We start from the raw sequence: 21851 nt of genomic DNA, 5'->3' as shown, positions 1-21851 counted from the left end.
AAAGCAGCAGGTAATGCCTCACACCCAGGGACCACAGACATGCTCCAAGACTGTTTCACCAGGGTGTTGGAGATGCTTTCCCTGTCACCTGCCAAGGTACCTGCATGACTGACTGCACATGGGGTATCTTGCCAGTGAAAAGTGGTGAAGCCTCATGACAAAATTTGGCAGTTCTTCAGCCATTGAAGCAACTGGATGGATAAATTCACCCCCAAGTATTTTGTTAACAGTTTTGTTGGTTTGAACTCTTTGGGAGAGGAAGAAAGAGCGGAGTGGTGCTCTCCAGCTCAGGAGAGGGGTGACCTGGGGGCTGCTGTGCCGAGTCAATGCCTGACTGGCTCCTCCATCGCCTCCAGGGACAGACTAAAGAAACTTTGTACACAGAGGAGCATCTTCAGCTCCTCAGGATAAACTCCCTGCACAGGCTATGCAATAGAAACAGTTTTAAACCCCTGATATTGAATTGTTCTGAACTTGCCTATACTAATCAAGCTTTTCATAAACCCAGTAAACTTGTGTTGGAATAAGAGTTGTTTTCATCTGGAATATGCACACAGCTACATTCAGCTGGGAAATATTCACATCACAGGAGAGCAGGTCCCTGGGGAGAGCTCAGCCCTGCCAAACCCAGATAGAGCAGTGAAAAGGTTTCTATGGGCAGGGCTTGGAGGGCAGGCAGCTCACTCTGGTGCTATGAACCATGCATGACAGAGAGAAAGATCTGTAGCCAATACAGATTGTAAGTTGTTGTGAAAATAGAGATCACTTCTCTGTGGTGGAGAACAAAAAGGAGTCATTGTACAGTCAGTGGTCATTTGGGAAATGAGCAGAGCTCCTGCTCAGGTTCGGGAGGCTGCTCGAGCACAGAGCCTTAGAATGTCAGCAGGACAAAACCTCCTTAAAATAACATCAGTCTCAGAAACAGTCCAACATCCTGTACCCAGGAAGGCCCTGCAGCACCCCAGGCACAGACCTTGCCCTGCATCAAGGGCACAGAAGCCAGAAGCCCCTGGTTCATGCCTGCAGAGATTGTCAGTGCTGCAGAGGCAGGATATCACACAGCTGGTGACTGCAGCTTTTCCCAGTGAAAACTTTTGACCTGTAAACAAGGAGTTGTTGCTTTTCCCCCAGTCTTTGTCCAACTGGATTCTCAACGAAGGGCTCCACACAGCAGTGCCTGAAGGAGCCTTTGTCTCTTGGCTGCCCAGAGCAGTGGCACTGGGGTGAGCTTTGCCCTCCAGGCAGCAGAGCCTGCTGTTATCATTCACCTGCATTTGCCATGGTGACTGAATCCTGGTGATCAGGCACATATCCAGGCAGTCACATGATTTAAAATATCACACCTGGAGCAGATAGTAGTGCTTTGGACCAAAGGTGCACATTATAGCTGCAAAAAATAGTGGGATATTTGTGGTGCAAAGGCAAACTACTGCTTAGAAAGCAGATGTCTTGGACTACAAACATTACTTCTGGGTTGTCGAGGTCCATTTTCCTCCCCATGTTTATGTACACAACACAAGGAGGACAGAAACTTTCTCAGGGCAAAAACTCTCCCAGAGGCTTGGGAGGGCCAAGGAAAGAAGTATTATCTGTAGAAAAGTCAGTTTTAGAGCTAAGGTGGGGAAAAATATATCCCTAGAAAGGGAGATGGGAATGAAACTCACATTTCCATGGACAGTTAGTATCTGTGTTTGCTCCTTTACCAATTGCTTTGGTCCACCCCCTGTACCCTCTTCCACTGCAGTGCTGCACTTCAGAGCTCCTTTTCCTCCCATGTTTTTCCATGTCCTTCAATATTTCTCTCCCTGTTAAACTCATCCCTGTCCCTTCCCAGCCCTTCTATGCACAAACAAGGCAATAATCAAAGCTCATTGGAGTGGGCAGCACCGTGCAGGCAGCTCCAGGCACTTGCACCAGGTCCTGCCCCACTGCCCTTTGGTGTCATCTGTCCTGAGAAGGTCAGGATGTGAATTCAGCCAGTGTGATTCCCTGCCATGCACTCTGTCCCAGCACAGCTCCCCCAGAGAGGGGAGGAGCTGGGAAGGGATGGGAAAACTTCCCACAGCCCCTTCCAGAGTTCCAACAGGAGCACAGCATGCACTGCCACCAGCTGAACTCCCAGAGGAACATCAACCCGAGCCAGCAGAAGCCATAAATCACCTAAAACCTGGAGAACCTGCTCGTCCTGCTGGAGTTGGTCACCATCTGGATGTGACCAGAGGTGTCACAAACGGTGTGAAGGACTCAGGGCTGCCAGGCACCAACAATCACATCTCCATGCACCCAGTGCCTGGCTGCCCATGTGGAGGGCACTGTGGGACCACAGCAGCACAACAGGAGGATGGGGTAGCCAGGAGGATCTGCAGCCACAGGGCTCAGAGGTGATGAGGGCCAGGGAGTGGACAAGGGAGCAGATCTCGTGAGCCACCCACCCAAAACCCCTGTGCCAGAAGCTCTCAGGAACACCAAGGCACCATCCCTTCTGGTGGGCAAGGCTGGAAAATGAAGTCAGGACAAAGGCAGGGATGGAATAGGCACCAGGAGATGGTTATCAGGGATAGCCAGGAATAAGGAATCCAGTCTGCAGAGCAAACAGGACAGCAAGTCCAGCCTCTCTCCCTGCTCTGACAGTCAACACAAATGGCCAGGCATCCCTCAGCCTTTTCAACTTCAGAATGACCCACTCCACTCATTTTGCTCATGATTCATACAGAAACTTCACTGTGGAGCATTTAAAGAGCCTGACTGTCAGTACCCAGCCAGCCTGAGACATCAGGAGGGGTGAGGGTGAGATGTCACAGCCCACACAGCACAGACCTGCCTCTTGCAGCCCACCAGTGTCTCTCAGCTGCCAAAAACCAGTAGGGAGGAGCAGGCTGAGTTGGTGGCCCAACAGGTTGCCAGTGGTACCCAGCTCCTGGGCCAGAACAGCAACAACAGCCCTTCCTTATCACCACACGAGCATCCTGAGCTGTGATGAGGGTGCTCAGCTGCCACAGATGAGCTCACCACCTATTTTGGGGTAGACCTGTCACACTTCAAACAAGTGCTCCTGCCTCTTGTGCTTGTTCCCCATTGCAGGGTGTGACACACTGCGCTGTGGGCACAGCATCAAAGCTGGGGCAAGCCAAGATACGAGCAGCAGCTTCTGGGGACCTCCCAGGGGAATTCAACCTCACCAGAGTACAGGGTGGCCTGAGCAGAAACAGTCCCTGCCAGCCCTGGGCAGAGAGAAGGGCTTTGTTTGCTCTGCTTGCACGGAGCAATGGTTGGAAACACAGAAGCAAGGGAGTGGTAAAAAACAGGTTCCCACAGGGAGAGGATGGGGAAGGGTCTGAGGAACTCTGGGCAACCAGAAAGCAGGTGGAGGTTTTGCTCCTATCAAAGCATGGGTGGTTTAGCACTGGTAACACATAGAATGGAGGACAGAGAACAGCATAAGGATGCTGGCCCTGATTCAAGATGAATCCAGCACAAGCATTACACATATTAGCTATTTGTGAGCAGGGCTATTAAATAACAGGAGCCAGGTGAACCACAGCATATCCACGGAACAGGGCATGTTCCAAGATCTGCATTGCAAGACTATGTTTCACTGAGTTTGTTCTGTCATCAGCTAAATACTACAAAGATTTCACCAACAGTCTTCAGGCAGCAGAAATTAATTGAAAAGACAAGTCCAGACAGGTAGAGCTTTGTTTTCCCCAGCTCTCTTGCTGAAGAAAGCAGAGGGTGCAGGGAGTGGAGCAGGGACAATGCTGGCCTGTTCCCAGCCTTGTGGCTAGTTATTAGGATATTTTTAACAATGCTGGAGGGACATAGCATAAATTACCAGTGGCAATATTTGAAATCAGCAAGTGTTAAAATCAGCATGTTAGACATATACATCTCACACAGAAAGTACAATTCTGTGTTGTATCCAAAAGCTGCCATTCCTACCCAGAGCAATCCTTCACCATCAGCTTTGGAGGAGCCTCACTGGGGTTTCTGCTGCCCAGCCTGCTTCTGGAAGCCCACAGACAGGGTTCCCACAGAGAAGCACAGGCTGAGCCCCTCAGCCCCATCCTCTATGAAGAGCTAAGCAGGGAAAGCCCCCAGCCCAGCCCACTTCCCTCCAGTATTTTACTTGTGTTCAACAGGCAGGAAATGTTCTACCTGATCAGCTTCCCGAGAAAAGCAGCTCCCCGAGGTGTTTGATTACAACACACACCCCCTTAGGTGACAGGAGCATCCAGGGGTTAAGGAGTGGGAACAGCCCTCTAACTGCTCACAGGTATGAGGAAGCTTTGCAATAACATCTTTCTGGGTTCCCTGGCAGGGTGACACCTCCTTCCCCCACCGAGGAGCACGGCCAGGCTGAGTGTGTCCTGCCAAGGCACTGTCCCCAGGGCCAGCAATGACTCTGCTTTGGCCCCTATTGCAGGGACTAAAAGGGGTAGAGAAGAGGTGGCTCAGGGGGAACCTCATCACTCTCTACAGTTCCCAGGAGGGAGGTTGGAGCCGTGTGGGGATCAGCCTCTTCTCCCGGGTAACAGGACAAGAGGAAACAGCTTCAAGTTGTGCCAGGAGAGGTTTGGGTTGGAGGTAAAGGTGAGGATGAAGATGGTCTTCCAGTTTGTTCCTTTCTGCTCTGAGAGCAGGACCTGGTGAGGTGTGAGACAGAGGACCCAGGGGTTGTCCTCAGCACAGCACTCTCCTCCAGGTGGGGAGGACGTGGGGGAAACCCACTGCTGCCCTCCCACACATGGCTGGGCATGGCACCCACCTGCTCCTACCCTTGGGAAGGGCCTGGGAGGGCTCAGTCTCAGTCCCTTCACAGAATAACACCCCAGGGGCAGCTGAGCCACCTCAGTTTCACCATGAACTCACTGCAGTTCAGGCACCTTGTGTCTGAGGAATAGGAACCTCAGCCACTGAAGGCTGCAGGATGTGAGCCCAGCCCTGCAGGAAAACGAACTTGCTACAGTGTCAAAAACCCGAGAAAACACTCAAGAGCTTGGCACTCAGGACATGTCCCCTGCTGTGGGCATCCCCAGTTCCCACATGCCAGCTGGGGTACCCCAGTGCCCACCCTGCAGAGCCCAGCACAGCTTTCTGCTCTGGAAAACAAACTCAGTAATTCGAGAAAAACGATGAGAAAGGCTCATGTTACACTCGATAACAACTCTCTGCCTCCTGCACCTCTGCTGAGCAAACCACCATTTCCTGAAGTGAGGTGTCAGGCGTGAAATATTTCACATGCTGGAGCAACTGCCACCTCTGCTCAGAGACAAACAGAGCCTCAGCCTTCCTGGGGCTCAGTGCATAAATCAGGTGCCTCAGCCTTCCTGGTGCTCAGTGATAAATCAGGGTGTGTCCTGGGTGGCTGTTGGCCACTCTGTAACTGAGAACTCACTGTCTTGCTTGGGGAGGCAGCACCAAAAATACTTGTGTAGCCAGTGTGGATTTAGCCTAAATCACTCTCTAGCCAAGTGTTTCTCTGGGGTGCAGCCTCAGGCTGCTGCTGCAGGAGCACTGCCAGAAGTACCCGTGGGCATCACGTAAGGCTGTGCCTGAAGAACCAACCTGCTTCCTCTTTCCCCCACAGTTATCATGGATTTATCCTTTCCTTCCACTCCACATCTCACCAACGGGATGAGAAATGACTCAGCTGTTACTCACGAGCACACAGACCTGGCAGGCTGATCTCTGCAGAAGCATTTATTTCAGTTCTTATTCCTTCAGGCACTCATTGGTTATCCCATCAAGTCCACACCCAAAAAGTGCCAGCAGCCAATGTGGTCTGGGGCCACCAGGTCACCTCCTGCTTGGGCCTCCAGTTCCTACAGGCTGGTCTGCTCAGACCTCCACCTCCATGCAGACCAACAGAAGCACACCCAGAAGATGAAAGGAAGGGATTCTCCCCCTACCCAGCACACAGCAGGTCACACCTAGAGCACTGGGCTTAGTTTCCTGTCTCCCCAGTGCAAGAAAGACACTGACAAAACACAGCAATGAGCCCCAAAAGCTTGAAGCCACCAGCACAACAAAGCACCAAGCCCTGGCTGTGAGAGGAGGGGGCAAGGGGGGATTGTTCTGCTGCAGAAGGAGAAGCTTTGGGGGCTCATAGAACCCTCCTGCCAGGGGCCTCATGTGAGAGTAGAGCCAGGCTCTTCCCAGGCATGTGGTAGGAGTACAAGGGACAAGGGGGGAAAGCTGAAATAACAGATTTAGCCAGGATATCAGGGGATGTTTCTTCCTGCAAAGACAGCCAAGCAGTGGGACAGCTTAGCCAGGGAGGTTTCCGAGACTGCAAACAGCTCAGGGCAACTTGTGGCTGAGCACAAGCAGGAGGCTGGAATACAGCCCTCCCCAGGTCGCTTTCCACAGGAATTATCCCACATGGCTGCTTCTGCCACGTTCTTTCTGCAGCAACCAGATCCCTGCAGGTGGTGCAGCTCACAGGCAGCTCTGTGCTTTCCCCTCCTGCTCAGTGCACTGATTTACCACCTTTTATCATCTTTCTTACATCAGCAGCTGGCTTCAGAGGACTATTTTCTTGTTCAGTTTTGGTGATGTTTCAGTTAAGGTCTGTAGTAAGTCCCCTGTTCTCCCACCCCTCCCAGCCACAGCAATACCATGTCCCTCACCTGTTCCATGTTTCTCTCCTTCACAGAAGTTCAACAGCATAAAGCTCCCAGGGAACCCACCCATACCAGCTCCAAGGGCAGAGGTGAATCCCAGCAGACTGTACACAGCATTTCTACCAGAGCCTTTCACACCAGCTATGGCACTCTAAACTGCTGGCTTACTATTTGCTTTAGCAAACTCCAAAAAACAAGGAATCTAAATTTAGTATCCAAGGAAAGACGAAGCACCAATAACAACAAACACCCACACCCCTCTCTGCCTGAACCAACAAATATTGGACCAAAAGCTCCCACCGAACTGTGGAAGGAGGGAATTACCTTCACGGGCTGGTGCTGCTGCTGGAAGATGCAGAGGTCCATCTGCTCCCCTGTTTTTGGCTCCAGAGGAACAGCAAGGAGAGCACAACCAGCCCCTCTGCTGAGCTTTGCAAAGCCCAGCCTACCCTGGGCTCTGATGTGCCACAGCTGTGCCCGCAAGTGCTTCCCATTGCTCAGGAATGTCATTTCTCAAATAATCTAGATGTGAGAACTAAAGCACAAGAGACCCCTTGCCCTCGATACAATGTGGAAAACTTCCCTGAAGGCACTTTAATGTGCATTATTACTACAATAAGCCACAGTAGACAATTTCTCATTTCTACTGAAGTATAGAGGAGCAGAGGGCAATTGGCACAGACGAGTTAGAAAGAGGCCATCGGTGCCTGGGAAGATCTTTCCTTATTTGCCTGATACTCCCATTCACACAAGGCAGACACTGCCTGCCCTCGGGCCCCATTCAAATGGGAGAACAGGAAAAATAAGCACAGAAGTGCCCTGTACAGTGGAAACAAAGAAAAGAACATAGGCAGTGAAAGAGAGGGAAAACATGAAATATTGAAGGAAAAAAATAGAAAAGGAAAGTCTAGTCAAGTAGAATTTGGCTTCTGCTATGAATGGAAAAAAAAAAAAAGGAAAAGAAAAAACAAACAGTTTCATTTTGAAAATGCAACACCCTTAAAGTACCAGAGACACATCTGTGCAGGCAGCTCCACTGGAATGCTTTCCTTCTTTTCCTCTACTTTTCAGGGCACTCAGTCCTTCTCTTACAGCAGTTTGAGTCATGCCAGCCCATAATAGCCTGCAGCACCCACTGCATGGAAACCATTATGTTTTACTAATCTTTTGGGGGTAAAACAGAATTAAACCCAAGAATTACTGTAGCAGCTTTAAATCACATGCAGTTCAAACGAGATGCAAACTTCCTTAGATATATTTCTAAAACTGCATTGGAAACCCCTGATCAAGAGTTATTAAAACCAGAGGGTCTGGGTTTACCTGCCCTTTACTTCTTCACCCAGTGTCCCAGTAAATTAGCTCAGGGTCTCCTCTCCAGCCCCAGGTTATTGGCAAACCAGTGCATCCCCACTGTCAGGATTGCAATTCTGGTACCTCTCAACCATTTCTACCCTTGATTACTGAGCAATAAAAATTTCAAATGATATCAGAGTACCTGGTACAGGGAGGAGCTGATGCACTGCCAGCTCCCAGCCTGGCTCTGCTGCTCTGGGAGCCCTACTTCCAGATAAATGGATCTATTGGCTCCTTTCCCTTCTCCCTCTGCTAAATAACACCACTGCAAAGCCCTGGCTGATGGCAGGATGCAGCCACTGAGAGTTGCCCCTGAGTCTACTGTCCCATGGAAAACCCCAGTGCTGAGCTCAGCTGAAGAGCTGCAGCTGCTGGTTACAACACCCAAATGCAAATGGAAATACAAACCACTCACAAGGTAAACAGCACCACACTGAAGCATGCAAAGAATGCATTACAGCAGCTCTACTTCCTATTTCCTTTTCCTTACAGCTCTGAAAATAACAGCTCCAAAGGTCAGGGGGCTTTTTGGGACAGTTGCTCGTAATCACGCTGCTCTGGGAGTGGCAGAGGACTCAGGAGACACATCCCAAAGACACACCATTTCCATAGGATCATCATTTAGGTTGGAAAAGCCCTCTGAGATCTGTGGCCAGAGCCCTGCAGATAGCATGGTGTAAATATCTTACTCTAGCTTGTAGTCATAAAAGAGGGAAATGTTTTGTAGGAAGAACAATAAATGCCCATTTTAAGACAAAATGCAATAGGAACCTCCAAGATTCATTTAAAATAGCTCAGTTATGTCTTGGTCCATGGCTCAGCAGTCCCTGACAAGCAACTGCTGAGAGGGCTTGGAGCCGGTGAGAGAGGCAGCATCAGGAAACGGGAACTGAAGCAACATCTACTGATGGGAAAAGGGAAGTGGCTGGGATATTTCTCAGCTGGTTTCACATCCAGGCACCTCCTTTCATGCACCATCACTCCTGCTTTGTGATGGGTGGAAAAGGGAGAGGTCAGTGCCAGAGCCCAGACTGCTCAGGGTGCCAGGAAACCATTGCACGGGGACTGGCTCGTGGGGCACTTCTTACTGAGGAGATCCTTTCCCTCTTGTGGGCTTACCTTAGGACAGCCAAGTACCCAGGAGGGTTTATGTTTCTGCTTTCTCATATTTACATATAAATAATCCACTTCAGTATCTACCAGCACCACAATAGCCAGGAGATGACAGCCCCAGCTGCACCCAGGGATCCTGGGCTTGGTTTAATTTCCAACAACTCTGCCCAGCAGGGACTCCCCACGTCTATCTGTTGGAACTTGCAATGAAGTACATCATTTAGAGACATGTTTGGAGAGGCTGTTTTATTGCAAGTGTTCCTCAGTACCAATTTGTAACTCATATTTTCATCAATCAGCTGCTTCATAGAACCACAGAATGGTTCGGGTTGGAAGGGACTTTAAAGACCACCCAGTTCCAACCCCCCACCATGGGCAGGGGCACGTTCCATTAGTCCAGGTTGCTGAGAGCCCATCCAGCCTGGCCCTGAACCCTGCAAAGCCTCCCACTCAAGGTGTCAGAGCACTGGAACACGGGGAGCTGGGGGTCCTGTGCACAGTGTCTGGGGGCTTCCCCCAGAGCAGCTTTTTACCTTCCATCAAAGAGAAACCTGGACTCTCCATGAGCTGGTGCAAAATTTCTAGTGCAGAGCAGGAAAGCAGCACATCTAGAAATGCAGGGCCATGCAGGTGGATCCCAGCAGAACAGGGGCTCTGCCCCACCGAGGGGGGGGTGCCTGGGGGTGCAGCAGTGCAGGGACAGCTCAGCGGGACCCAAACGTGAGGTCTGTGCTGGTCCCCATCTCAAAACACATAACAAGGATGATGCAACCTACCACAGGTTCATTTTTCACAATCTTTTATCAGAGTGATTTAGAAACACCAGCAGAGGCTGTCAGGAGGCGGTGTGATGACTGAACTTACCCTCACCTCGAGGCAGCCTGGGAAATACTGACCACAAACTTGCAGTGAACACAGCCACAGGGTTTTTTCTCTCTTTTTTTTTCTTAGTTTTTTTGTTTGTTTGTTTTTTGGGGTTTTTTTTGGTTTTTTTTAGCTCATCAGCCATGATACTTGGATTCAGGACTAACTCAAACATCTTTATTCCACTTTTCCCTGTGGTGTCCCTTTGTCACCTCAGACATGCAAGTGAGAGCTCTCCCATGGCCATTGCCCACCATGGCTGGAGATGCTGGGTGTGCAGACCATCAACTGCTGCTCCAGGAGAACCACATTCCCACTTCCAAGAGAGGAGATTTCCCAGCCTTGCCTTCATCCCATGTCTCTTCTGACTATAAACCGTGTATCAGGGGCTGTAAGGAAAGGGACAAGGTTAATACATTGAATACCACTGTATTTCTAGATCAGCTTATAGAAAGGATTCCTTCTTCACCAAAATGTATTAATTTCTTCACACTTCTACACCCTCCCATCTCACAACCTTATTCTGACTGCTGCAGAATTTTCCTGTTTCATAAGTTATTTCTCTTATACAAAGATAAGTTATTTATCTATACACAATGTTTGGAGATGAAAGCCAACAATGCCTGTCATGGACAGGACAGCCTTCAAGACTTGGAGCTGCATTCCCTGCAAAAATGGCTGATGGCAGCAAATGGACTTTCCTCAGCCACAAGGCAAACAAAGTATATACTGTAATTTCTTTATAATTATTAGTTTTTGCTGGTTGAAGCAGTTCCTTTGTCAGTAACACACCAAAAAAAAAAAAGGTTGGAAGGAGCTGATGTAAACTCCAGGACAAGCTCCTGCAGGAGCTGGATCACTTCCCAGGCAGTCACACTCCACTGGGACCGACGCGCGTCACCCTGGGAAGGGCTGCACACTCATCCTGCATTTACAGGGCTTCAGACCATGTTACTGGACATCAGGGATGGCTGGTGACACTCCTACTTGTTTATGTACCTACTGGAAAGTCACATAAACTGGCACTGCTCTCATGGCTTCTGTCACCTGCACCTCGTACCCACCAGTGCTGGTGCCTGGCCACAAAAAGCACATGAATACACAAGAATCACTCAATTACATCATGAAAGATGGAATCAAATACTTGCATGTGCAGAGCATAGTTTGTCTCAAATAACTCAAACAAACGTTGAAACAGGAGGTGTTTGGAACTGTCTCATCTCAGTGTTTTTGTCTCAGAAAATATGAGTTAGATCAAAAGGGAATTTCCCACAAGTACATTTGAATTTTGCCAAAATCACTCCACATAAATATAAAATCAAAATAATTTCAACACAATTTCAGTTGTGTTTGTTAAGAAAAAAATAAAATCAACAACACAAAGAACTTCTACGAATTTTCTATGCAATTTTTGCACTTTCTGACCCCACTTCTGTGGCTGCAGTCCTTACCCAGACTACATTGCTCATCACACAAACCATTTAAGTTTCAATTAAATCTTGGAGCTGCCCTCTGGATGTTCCTGACCACTGGTGAGGCCGCTCCCAGGGGATGCACCCCTGACTCCTGAGGCCCTGTTTTGGTATTAAGGAGCACCATGGCACCAGAGTGGGGCTCAGTGGAGACCCTTCTTATGCTGTATTTGGAACATTTGGGTTTTCACCTTTGTACCTGACAATTCTTTTCTCTCCATCAATGCCCAGCAGCCCACTCGCAAGGCAAGAAAAGGAGAAAGCATTGAGACCAACAGTGACATAACACCACTAATATTAATAAGCTGAGTCACAGCCATTATGTCAAAATTTCCTGTGAAGATTGTGTTTGATTTGCTTATGGTGTTGGTTCTTTTAAACTGCATGCAAACACCTCTTGAGCCCATCTAAAGACAAGTCAACAAATGCAAGTCGACCTCCAAATGCAAGTTGACCTTTAAACGTGCAGGATGTTAATTAGGTGAATTCCTCAAGGCAGACTGAGCCCTCACCATGAGCCGTGGCATCACAGTGCTCCTGTCCCCCCCTGCTCCCCACCCTGCAGCAGCAGCCACAGAGCTCTGAAGTTTTCTCAGCACCAGCCCCGTTTTTGGAGCTATTTCTGGCGATGCCGCTGAGCAGCCGCCGAGCTCTCAGACCTCTCTGCCTGATCCCTCAGAACTTCCTCCAACTAGGTTTTTTTTTTAATTCCATCCTGAGCTCAACATTTTTACTCTTCCCAGGTCAACCAGAAGGCCTCTTGCCTTGGCACCGTTCCTATCTGCCTGGCCCAGTCACAGCAGGTCTGTGACCAATGCCAGCTCCCGGGCGGGCACAGCAGAGTGGGAGGAGGGGACACGACTTATTTACTAAGAGCTCATCAAAAACTCTTTCTGTAGAGCAAACTCAGCCCTTCGGAGCTAAAAGGACAAGGATTTGGGTGCTTCCCCGAGGAAAAGCAGTTCCCAGGCAGCTTTCTGCTGGATACCTGCTTTGCAGACTGAAGGTACTGGAGGGTCTTGGGGGTCAAGGGCATCACACAAGAGGAAAAAAGTGATTATCCCACTCTATTCAGCGCTTGTCACACCACACCTGGAATACTGTCTTCAGTTTGGTCTCCATAATACAAAAAAGATGTGGACAAGCTGGAGAAAGTCCAGAAAAGGGCCACAAAGATGGTCCAAGGACTGAGAAGCTGCTGTAAGAGGAAAGGCTGAGACAATCGCAGAGAAAAGGAGGTCCCAGCATATTTCACTGTTTAAAGGGTGGCTACAAAGAAGATGGAGCCTCCCTTTTTACAAAGAATCACATCAAAAAGACCAAGGGTGATGGGGACAAGTTACTCCTGGGGAGATTCCAGTTAGATGAAAGCTGATCATAATGAGAACAATCAGCCATTGGAGTAATGTTCCTGGTGAAGTGGTGGATTCCCCAATGTTGGATACTTCCGTGATTCAGCTGAGCAGGGTGCTGAGCTATCTTGTCTAGGCAGTGCTTTTGCCAAGAAAGGTTGAACCAGATGATCCCTGAGATCCCCTCCAACATGCCATTCTGTGATTCTATTTTTCTTCCCATTTTTATTGTTTACACCCATTGTTGAGTCTGTGCTGGGTTCCCTGCCCTGCTGGGGACTTCACCGAGCCCCTGCTGTGTGCCAAGGCTCGAGTTACTGAACGTGGAGGGGAAGGCAGAGGAACTGGCACCCTGGGGTGTTAGTGCCGAGGCACCGTGAGCAGACACACCCTGACAACACCCTGACAACACCCTGCCCAGCACAGAGAGCCACACAGATCCCCAGTGTGAGCCCCATGGTACTCAAGGCCCATGCAAGAGTCTGGGGTGCACATGGAGCCAGGGCAGATGTCACACTGTCCACGATGGTTTTCAGCAGAGGAGGACTGACCTCTTCTATCACCCACTCCTGTGCACTAATGAAGCCCCAGCTGGGAGCAGTGGGAGGTGCCAGTGCTGCTGGGACAACCTGTGCCACTGCCTCACCACCCTCACAGGGAAGAACACTCGGTTACCTTGGGGAATTCTGGCCCCCCACACCCTGAGCCAGGCTCAGCTGCTGCCCCGGGCAGGGCTGCAGGAGGGACTGGGCACAGCCACAGCCCAGAGACACAGCTGAGTCAGCCTTCACACGTGATAAACTGTTGAATCATGTTTTCAGTTTCTTTTGGTTTCAATAAAAATGCAACTGTGGAGAAATCACGTGATGCCATGGTGTCCCAGGAAAATCCCAGATGGATTTGCAGCGTTTGGAGTAAAACTCCTCCTTCTCCCTTATTACCTAATTACCTTAAAATGTGCCTCCTCTTTTGTGCTCAGCATCAGCTCCTGCTAGAAATTCCCAACAGCTCCCAGAAGCTTCCAATTAGTTGCCACTTCTGCAGGCAGGACACGAGGGGCACAGCTTGTTCCTTGGGGCTGCTGGAGGAGCTGCCAGTGGTGCCCATTTGTGGAGCACGTGTATTTCTGCATGCCCAAAACCTTCCCATTCTCATTTTTCCCATGTGACAAACCCTTTCTCTTCAGCTCTCTGAGAGTTTCTGTAGGAAACAGGGAGTTTCTGTGCTTCATCTCAGGAACACCTGAATATCTGTTATCGCCTTAATCAAGCTTTGATTCAGTCTAGCAGTTAAATTTAAACAACAAAGCCAAGCCAAGAGCATAGAAAAACCTTGGCTGGCTGACCATCTACCTAAGAAACTGATAATTTCATTCACCTTCATCATCTGAATCAACAATATAGAGAAGGTCATTGGGGGAACTGCTCAACATCAACAGGAAGCACAAACATGCTTAAAGCAGATTAGGATCAGGAAACGTGCCACTATTTGCTTTTCCTCTCTGTCCTGTACTTCCATCACCTCTAAATCAGGAATACTGACATCTTTCCTAGCCTACAGATGCATCCTAAACACTTGTTTAGTGATTATGGAGAGGTTCAGGTGAAAAGGGCCGAAGATGTGACACCACAAAAGGTTGTGGGTGGTTCAGGAACCCTGGAAGTGCTGAGGCTCAGTGGGAGCGTGGGCTGCAGGATTCCTCTGCAGGCAACCCTGGGTGCAAAATAAGCACCAAACCAAAAGGGGAGGGAAGTGCCCTGGAAACAAATGAAAAAGGCAAAAAGCTGCAGCCAAGTACCTCGGAAGGTGTCCCAGACAAATATTGCTTTTCAAATTTAATATGTTGCATGGGTTGCTAGAGATCCATAAAGGAAGGCTTTATTTCCCCTTCACTGCCTAGAAGTCAGAATTACTTGGATCATTTCTTCCTGTCGCTGGAGTTTGGGACAGGAAAAGATGCTCCCCATGGCAGCTGGAAGGGTTATTACTGGGTTATAATAGTAAGACTAAATTAAAGCTAAATTATATAAATAGGAAAATATTGGCTGTAACACAACTGCAAACCCCAAGTGCTAGCTGGATTTCTTAAATAATCATAATTAAATCAACTATATATCCAATAGCAACTTCTTATGCTGTAGAAAAAGGTTCATTTAGCAGGATGGTTCAAATTTTTATGAGTGCATTTTTTAATACCTGGATATCAGAGTCCAGCAGCCAAAATTATGACTGCTAGTAGGCTGCAATTAATCTTTCCACTTCATTGTGTAAGCACAAGAACAAGCCAAAATGTTCCTGCCAATCTGCTTTTTTTTTAGCAAAAAACGGAGGTTTTGATGAAGCAGTTTACTTGCAGCCATAATTTGCATTCCAGGGAAGTTCCCTCGGTGATGTTTTAAATGTTCAGTGGGTTCAGTGCTGCTGCAGCTTTCTGTGGCAGAAGTAAAATCCTTTAGTTTTGCCAGTTGTTCCTTTACCCTGAACATGCCAAACCAGCCCTCACAGCCTGTTTGCCACTCAGCTCTGCTGCTTCGTCCCCATTTACGGGAAGCAATATTTTACACCCTGATGACTCAAGGCTCACACAGCACATCATAATTCCTTATTTATGCTTGTTTATGGTGCGGTGACCCTTCATCTGGCTCCCCACCCCCGCAGATCTGAAGTGATTGTGGACACTCCTCAACACAGTTATCCTGATTCCCGTGGTTGGGTTTGTTCCTTCAGACTCCAGGGTTCATTCCCAGAGGGTCTAATTCCTGCTTAATTCAGCCCCCGTGGCCAGGATCTGCAGCAGAGCTGCTGTGGCAGTGGCGGTGAGGGGTTCTGCTGACCCGCTGTGCTAAAGGCACACACAAGGATCTCCAGCTCTCTGCATGCACTGAGTTATTTCTCATTCCCTAATTGCCAGGTTTTCCAAGTTGCACTGAAGCCACACAGGATTTGATTATGTACTTCAAGATAACAGAAATAACAACCAGATCACGGGAGCAGAATCAGTGACCCAGCAGTGGTAATCCGTGTTTACCACCTCACCTGCCTCCTGCCAGCTCTCTGTGCTTTTGTCATCGTCATCTGTTTGTCATCAAACAGAATGTTTTGGGTTGGAGGGGACCTTAAAGCTCATCCAGTCCCACCCCTGCCATGGGCAAGGACACCTTCCACTGTCCCAGGTTGCTCCAACCTGGCTTTGGACACTTCCAGGGGTGGGACAGCCACAGCTTCTCTGGGAAACCTGTGCCAGTGCCCCCCCCCCCCCAACCTCCCAGGGAATAATTTCTTCTAAATGTCCAATCTAACCCTGTCCTCTCTCAGTTTGAAGCCATTCCCCCTTGTCCTGTCACTACGTGCCCTTGTCAAGGGACCCTTTCAATTTTTACATTTGCTGATCAACTTCAAACCAACATTAAAGGCAACACAGAATACTGCTACCTTTGTTTTCCTTTGTGTTCTAATTTCCTTAGCAGGGTGTGTCCTCCAAGATCATAACACCAGCAAAGGAAGGTTTCTGCTAACAGGGGCTGGCTCCTCAGAGCAGTCTGTGCACTGCAGTGCAACCCTCACTGCCAGGAGGAAACACAAAGAGGCGTCCAAAACAAACATGTCAACATTACAAGCCCTAACAAACAAAAAACTCACTTGAAAGCCACGATTCTTCCTGCTCAGCCATAATATAGTCACGTTCTTGGGCTCACTCACCTTCATCAGGCTCAAAAGAGCCCGAGAGCCCCCGGTGCAGCTGCCACCAGTGCCCAGCCTGCACCAGCAGCACCAGCCTGGCTCCTGCAGTGGGGCCATGTGGCACACTGGGAAGGCAGAACTCAGCCTGGACATGCCCAGGGAGAAGGGGGACAGGGTACCTCTGCCTTGACATGGAGGAGACCCAGGACCAGGACTCCTACAGCCCAGAGTGCACAGCAAGCAGCACTTACAGATACAACTCCCAGACCAACAGCTTATTAATACTCCACCTGTATTACTTACATAGAAAAATAGTCTTAGCCACCAGGGATTTTTTTTCTTTTCCCCATCATGTTTCCAAGGCAAAAGAACAGCCATTATCAAGCAGGTTTGCTGACTACAACAGAGAAAAACCCTATCACTGAACACTCACATCATCTTTTTGTCTCTTGCTCCATGTAAGCTCTTAGTTCTAAACAAAGGAGGACAGGATAAATTACAGAAGAAGATGTACTTCAACAAATAGATCTATTTCTTTTTTCCTAAAACTGTCTTGATTCTGTTTATACTGGCTGGAAGACAGCATCCCTCAGCTCTCCTCAAACAACAAACAAACCCCAAGCTAGTGATGAGATTCCCATACCAAGGTCAGGGGCCTGGTTTTGCTGTAGCATGCACTGAGTGCTGTACTCAGGGCAGACTCAAAACCTCATTTAAAATGGGATAAGTATCAACAATTAAAATAATTTGCTGAACAGGAGAAAAAGCACTTAGGGAATGTTTTTCTCTCAAAAGGAAAGAGGAAAGTTGGAAAGCTTGTGGGTTGTCTTGCTCTCCATGCCGAGGAAGCCGCAGTACAAGCCGTGTTGCAGCAGCAAAGCTCCTCTCCACAGGGGTGAAACCAGGACTTTGCTCCACCTGCTTCGGGCTACACCCAAGCAGGAAGGAGGGTAGTTCAAAGGGAGAAGGGGTGGCTCACCATTCAAACCAGTCTGCAAAAATAAAACTCATTTTCCAGCCGAGGAACTCACCTCAGGTGTCAGTGCCCCAAAATAGCAGCTGTGACTCTGCTCCCACGCTGGGGATGCAGGCAGGGGCCTGACAACCCCTTTGTCCTGAGTGTCCAACCTAAACCTCCCCTGCTACAACCTGAGGCCTTTTCCTCTTGTCCTTCTGCCTTGTTACCTGGGAGAAGAGACTGTTCCAACAGTCTCCAACCTCCTGTCAGGTCACTATAGAAGGCAAGAAGGTTCCCCCTGAGCCTCCTTTTCTCCAGGCTGAGCCTCACCAGATCCCTCAGCCTCTCATCATCAGACTTAAGCTCCAGACCCTTCCTTCTCTGGACATGCTCCAGAACCTTAAAGTTTTTCTTGTCATGAGGGGCCCAAAACTGAACCCAGGATTCGGGGTGTGGCCTCATCAGTGCCCAGCACAGGGCAGCGGGCACTGCCCTGCTTTCTGCACAGCAGGAGCTGGGTTTATCTGCACTGGGTATTTGATATAAATTAAAGGTCTGGTGGAGCCAGCTCTTCCAAAGCTCCTTCACGTGCTGAGGGTCCTCCCATATTGATGCTTGTTATCACCAGGCTGTCACACACTACACTCTTATTAACCTCAACACTTGTCCAGAGGAAGATGATGCAACGGCTGCATGGGAAGTGTCAGCTATTTTGTACAATGCTGTTTATTGTTTCAGAAAAGAGACTTTTGGAATGGGATGGTCACTGCCATGTTTACTGACCTCCTCAAGAAGGCTTTTGCCCGTGCCTTTTCTTTCCTGTAAGGGAGGGAAAAATATCAGGATGGGAAAACTGGTGCATGTTAGTGAAGAAGAGAAATCAAGCAGGACTGTTCCTGACCCAGGCTCCTCCTCTGCACCCTTCTCCCGGGGGCTGAACTCCAAGGGTTCAGCAGATAAGACAATCCATTTCTCTCTCTAATCTCAGCTGCATTATCTCAGCACAAACACACAGTTGGTTTCTCCACTGCTCAGTTAAACTCCCCCAGAGGGAGCAGCAGCCACGGTACTGCCTGGGGTGCAAACAGGGCTGGGGGAGCTGGTCCATCCTCCACTGGCACTGCTGGCAGACATGGCACTGCTCTGCCAGGAAAGGAGTTTGGACCCATGCAAATAACTCACCTGGAACTAAAGTGTGCCTGCTTTCTCTTCTGTAGCTCAGAGTTATCCTTCTCTCATAAGGGGCGTAGAACCAGCTCAGCTTCATCAGCTCCAGCCACCTCCACCACCACTGACCTCATGCCATGGCCACATTACCTCACACATCAACAAAGAAAGGACTGCAGCGGGATTTGGGCTACTGAGGACAACCAGCTACTGAGGACAAACATTCCTGCAGCATCTCACGGGGTTGGTCCAGACAGGCAAGGGTGGTGACAGTCTAATAATTAAGGCACGTTGACACCACGTTAAAACCAATTTCACACCTTTAGAAAGGCCAGTTCAGTGCTTCCCATCAGGGGTGTCACTGCCCAAATAACGATGTGTGGTAATCAGCAGGCTGTAATTAGCAGGCTATAATTAGCAGGCTGGCCAGGCCCACACACTGGATGCTGGCAGGACCGTGCAGCTCATCCCGTAGCATCACGGCTCAGCAGGACTGGGGGAAGCCCAGGGCCTGTGCATCTTTAATTCCCAAGGCTCGCAGCCCACAGTCCCCGGGGAGGAGCTGCAGGTCCCCAGGTGTCAGTAATCCTGCAGGTAAATGCTTTAGGTGGCCAGAATAAAACTAAAGCTTTCAACAGGTGTTGTGGGAAGCCCAGACAAAAGAAGGCAGAAGCTCAAAGTTTGTCACCCCCAAATCTCCCTGTTCTGCACCTTCCACCGTCAGATGGTGCAAAGGCAAAAAGCTGTTGTATCTGTGGGAGACTGGGAGAACTGGTTTTGCAGCCCTTCCTCACGCTAATTTGCTGAAGGAAAACAAGGCGCTTGTCAGGGAAAGCCAGTTAAGTGGGCTTTATTGAGCTTAATTGTTGTGTTAATTGTAGGAGATGAGCGCTATTTAAGCTGTATAACTACTGTACAATCTCCTTAAGTAGGGTTCACTGAAAACAAGCGTTTCTCACCCGTGAAACCACCTTTTCTTCAACAGCAGTTGAGAGTCCCTTCCAACAGCTGTCAGAGGTAAAGAGAGAGGAGAAGCTGCCCCGAGGCTCTTCACCACAACCACTAAGGTCAAGAAAGTCACTCAAGGTGTTCCCTTTTCTCCAGGGACACGTTCTCAGCTGGGAGAGGCTTATTTGGGCAGAATAAGTGTCAGTTGTGGACACATTTTGGTAAAACTAATGCAAAGGAAGGCTCTGTAAGGCAAAGGGGACCGTCTCAAACTCCTCCGAAGTCACTGAGCACTTTTCCCAGCAGCTTAACTGCCCCTCAGGTGAGAACACCCCCATTTCCTTTGCCTGTTTCTTCAATCAAATCCACCTGCAGTTTCTCACCAGACCCAGTCCACTTCTGCTCTCCTGAGGCCCCTCTCCTGCATCTCTCTCCTACCAATAACCCCTTCCAGGTTCCCTCCTGTCTCCCAGGAGGGAGCTCTGCCTGCACTCGGTGTGCAGCGATTTCCCCGCAGTGCTCCACAGCACCCTGTACTGAAAAAGTGGAGCATTTTAACAACATGACTCTCCTCGTTCTTTTGAAGCTGCTGAGGCTGAGCTGGCTCCAGGACAGGGCTGTACCTGGCACATGTCCATGGCTGCTCTGAGGAGATAAGTGCAGCTGCCACAGCAGCTCGAGATGGGACAGGAAAGGGTGGGATGGGTGTCAGAGAGAGAACAAGCCATGACAAACAGGAGGCAGGAGACTGAAACTCCTGATGAACCAGGGACACTGCGAAGGGACCGCAGACCTCCAGGGCCAGGAAGGGAATAAAGCCCCCCAGAGCTGCCTGGCACTTGTTGTGAGTCCCAGAGTGACAGCAGGGGGTTTGGTCCCCAGGGGTAAGAAAGTCCTTGTGGGCCCAAGCTTGGCAAGGGTTTAGGGAGGATGGCATAGATTCCCTTGTGCCTGTGACAGCACAGCTATTGTGTACAGCAGATATTGGGATTAAATAGAAACACAGAAACACTCTGTCGAGGAAGAGGGACAACTGCCAGCTGGAGAGAGAAAAGGAGGTGAGTAAAACCAAGCATGGAGAAGGACAAAGGGACTGGCAGCAAACCACGTGCTCATCCACTCAAAGCAAAGCTCTGGCACAGGATTTTGATCTCAGAATTGTAAAACAAAACTCAGTGCAATTATTTCTTCCTGGCAGTTCTGATAGGACCAGCAGCTCTCCACCCTCCACCTGAGATGCTCCTCCAGGACCTCTTAGAGCTGTTGCTCCTTTCCCAGGGCTCCTCAGGATCTGGAAGCTCTTCAGAGTGCCCAACTCCCCTTCAAGCAGCAAATGTTTGGCACTGTGAGCTGAGCCCCTCCCTCAAACCCCTCCCTCTTACCCCTCCAGATGCAGATGTGGAGGCTGCCCTGAGGTGTCAGATGATGGCAGAGGTCTCCAAGCTCTGAGAGCACGTGGAGTGTGTGGCTGTGGGGCCTCCTTGGCTGCACTTTGAGCATCTCCTCTGAACCTCACCTGACATCTCCACATGCTCATGCTCCACAGGCTCCATATCCTCACCCTTGCCCCAGGCACTCAGAGACTCCTTCCCGTGGGAGCTGGCACTGCCAATCACACTGGGGGGGTGGAAGGAGGCAGGAGAGGAGCTGCATGGCCCTTAATCCACATCACCCTTGAGCAGTGCTGATGTGCCCCTGGCTGGCTCTCATTCCTGCAGACAGCTGACTGTGTTCACCTTCAGGGCAGTGTAAGGGCAGCATCACAGTGGTGGTCACTCCTGTCTTGTCTTGAGTGGACATTCCCCACTGCCACAGCCAGGAGGGATGGCAGGACAGGGGCTGGGACAGCAGGGAGCCCCTGCAGCCACCAGCACTTGCAGAGACACTCTGCAGAATAAGGCAATCTGGGATGGAGCCCAGCAAGGGATGCAACAATTCATGCAACAATCTACCCAGGACTCCTCTCAGCCTGCCAGGGGCTGCTCTGGGGCAGCTTGTCCTGCCAGCACCCAGGGCCACCCGCAGGTCCCATGGGTGCCACTGCCCTCTGCAGTCCCCAGAGGAACATGCAGCTCACCTCCACATGGATGTCCCTTCTGTCCTCTCCTTCCAGCCTCTCCTGCTGTTGGCTTCCCTACGAAATTCCAGTCCAGAAGATACTCATCCAAGGAGAAGCATTTACCCACAGTGGGAACATCAGAATCAGCACTGAGGGGAAGGAAGGTCCCTGTCTGTGCATTGTCCCACCTGAGAAGTCCCCAACAGAGCTGTGGTTCTTGCAGAAGATGCCAAGAAAGGGCCAGAAGCCGGAGCAGAGAGC

This window comes from Corapipo altera, unplaced genomic scaffold (assembly GCF_003945725.1).
Source record: "Corapipo altera isolate COAL_440 unplaced genomic scaffold, ASM394572v1 75, whole genome shotgun sequence".
Lineage (NCBI taxonomy): Eukaryota > Metazoa > Chordata > Aves > Passeriformes > Pipridae > Corapipo > Corapipo altera.
This window is presented reverse-complemented; position numbering follows the sequence as displayed.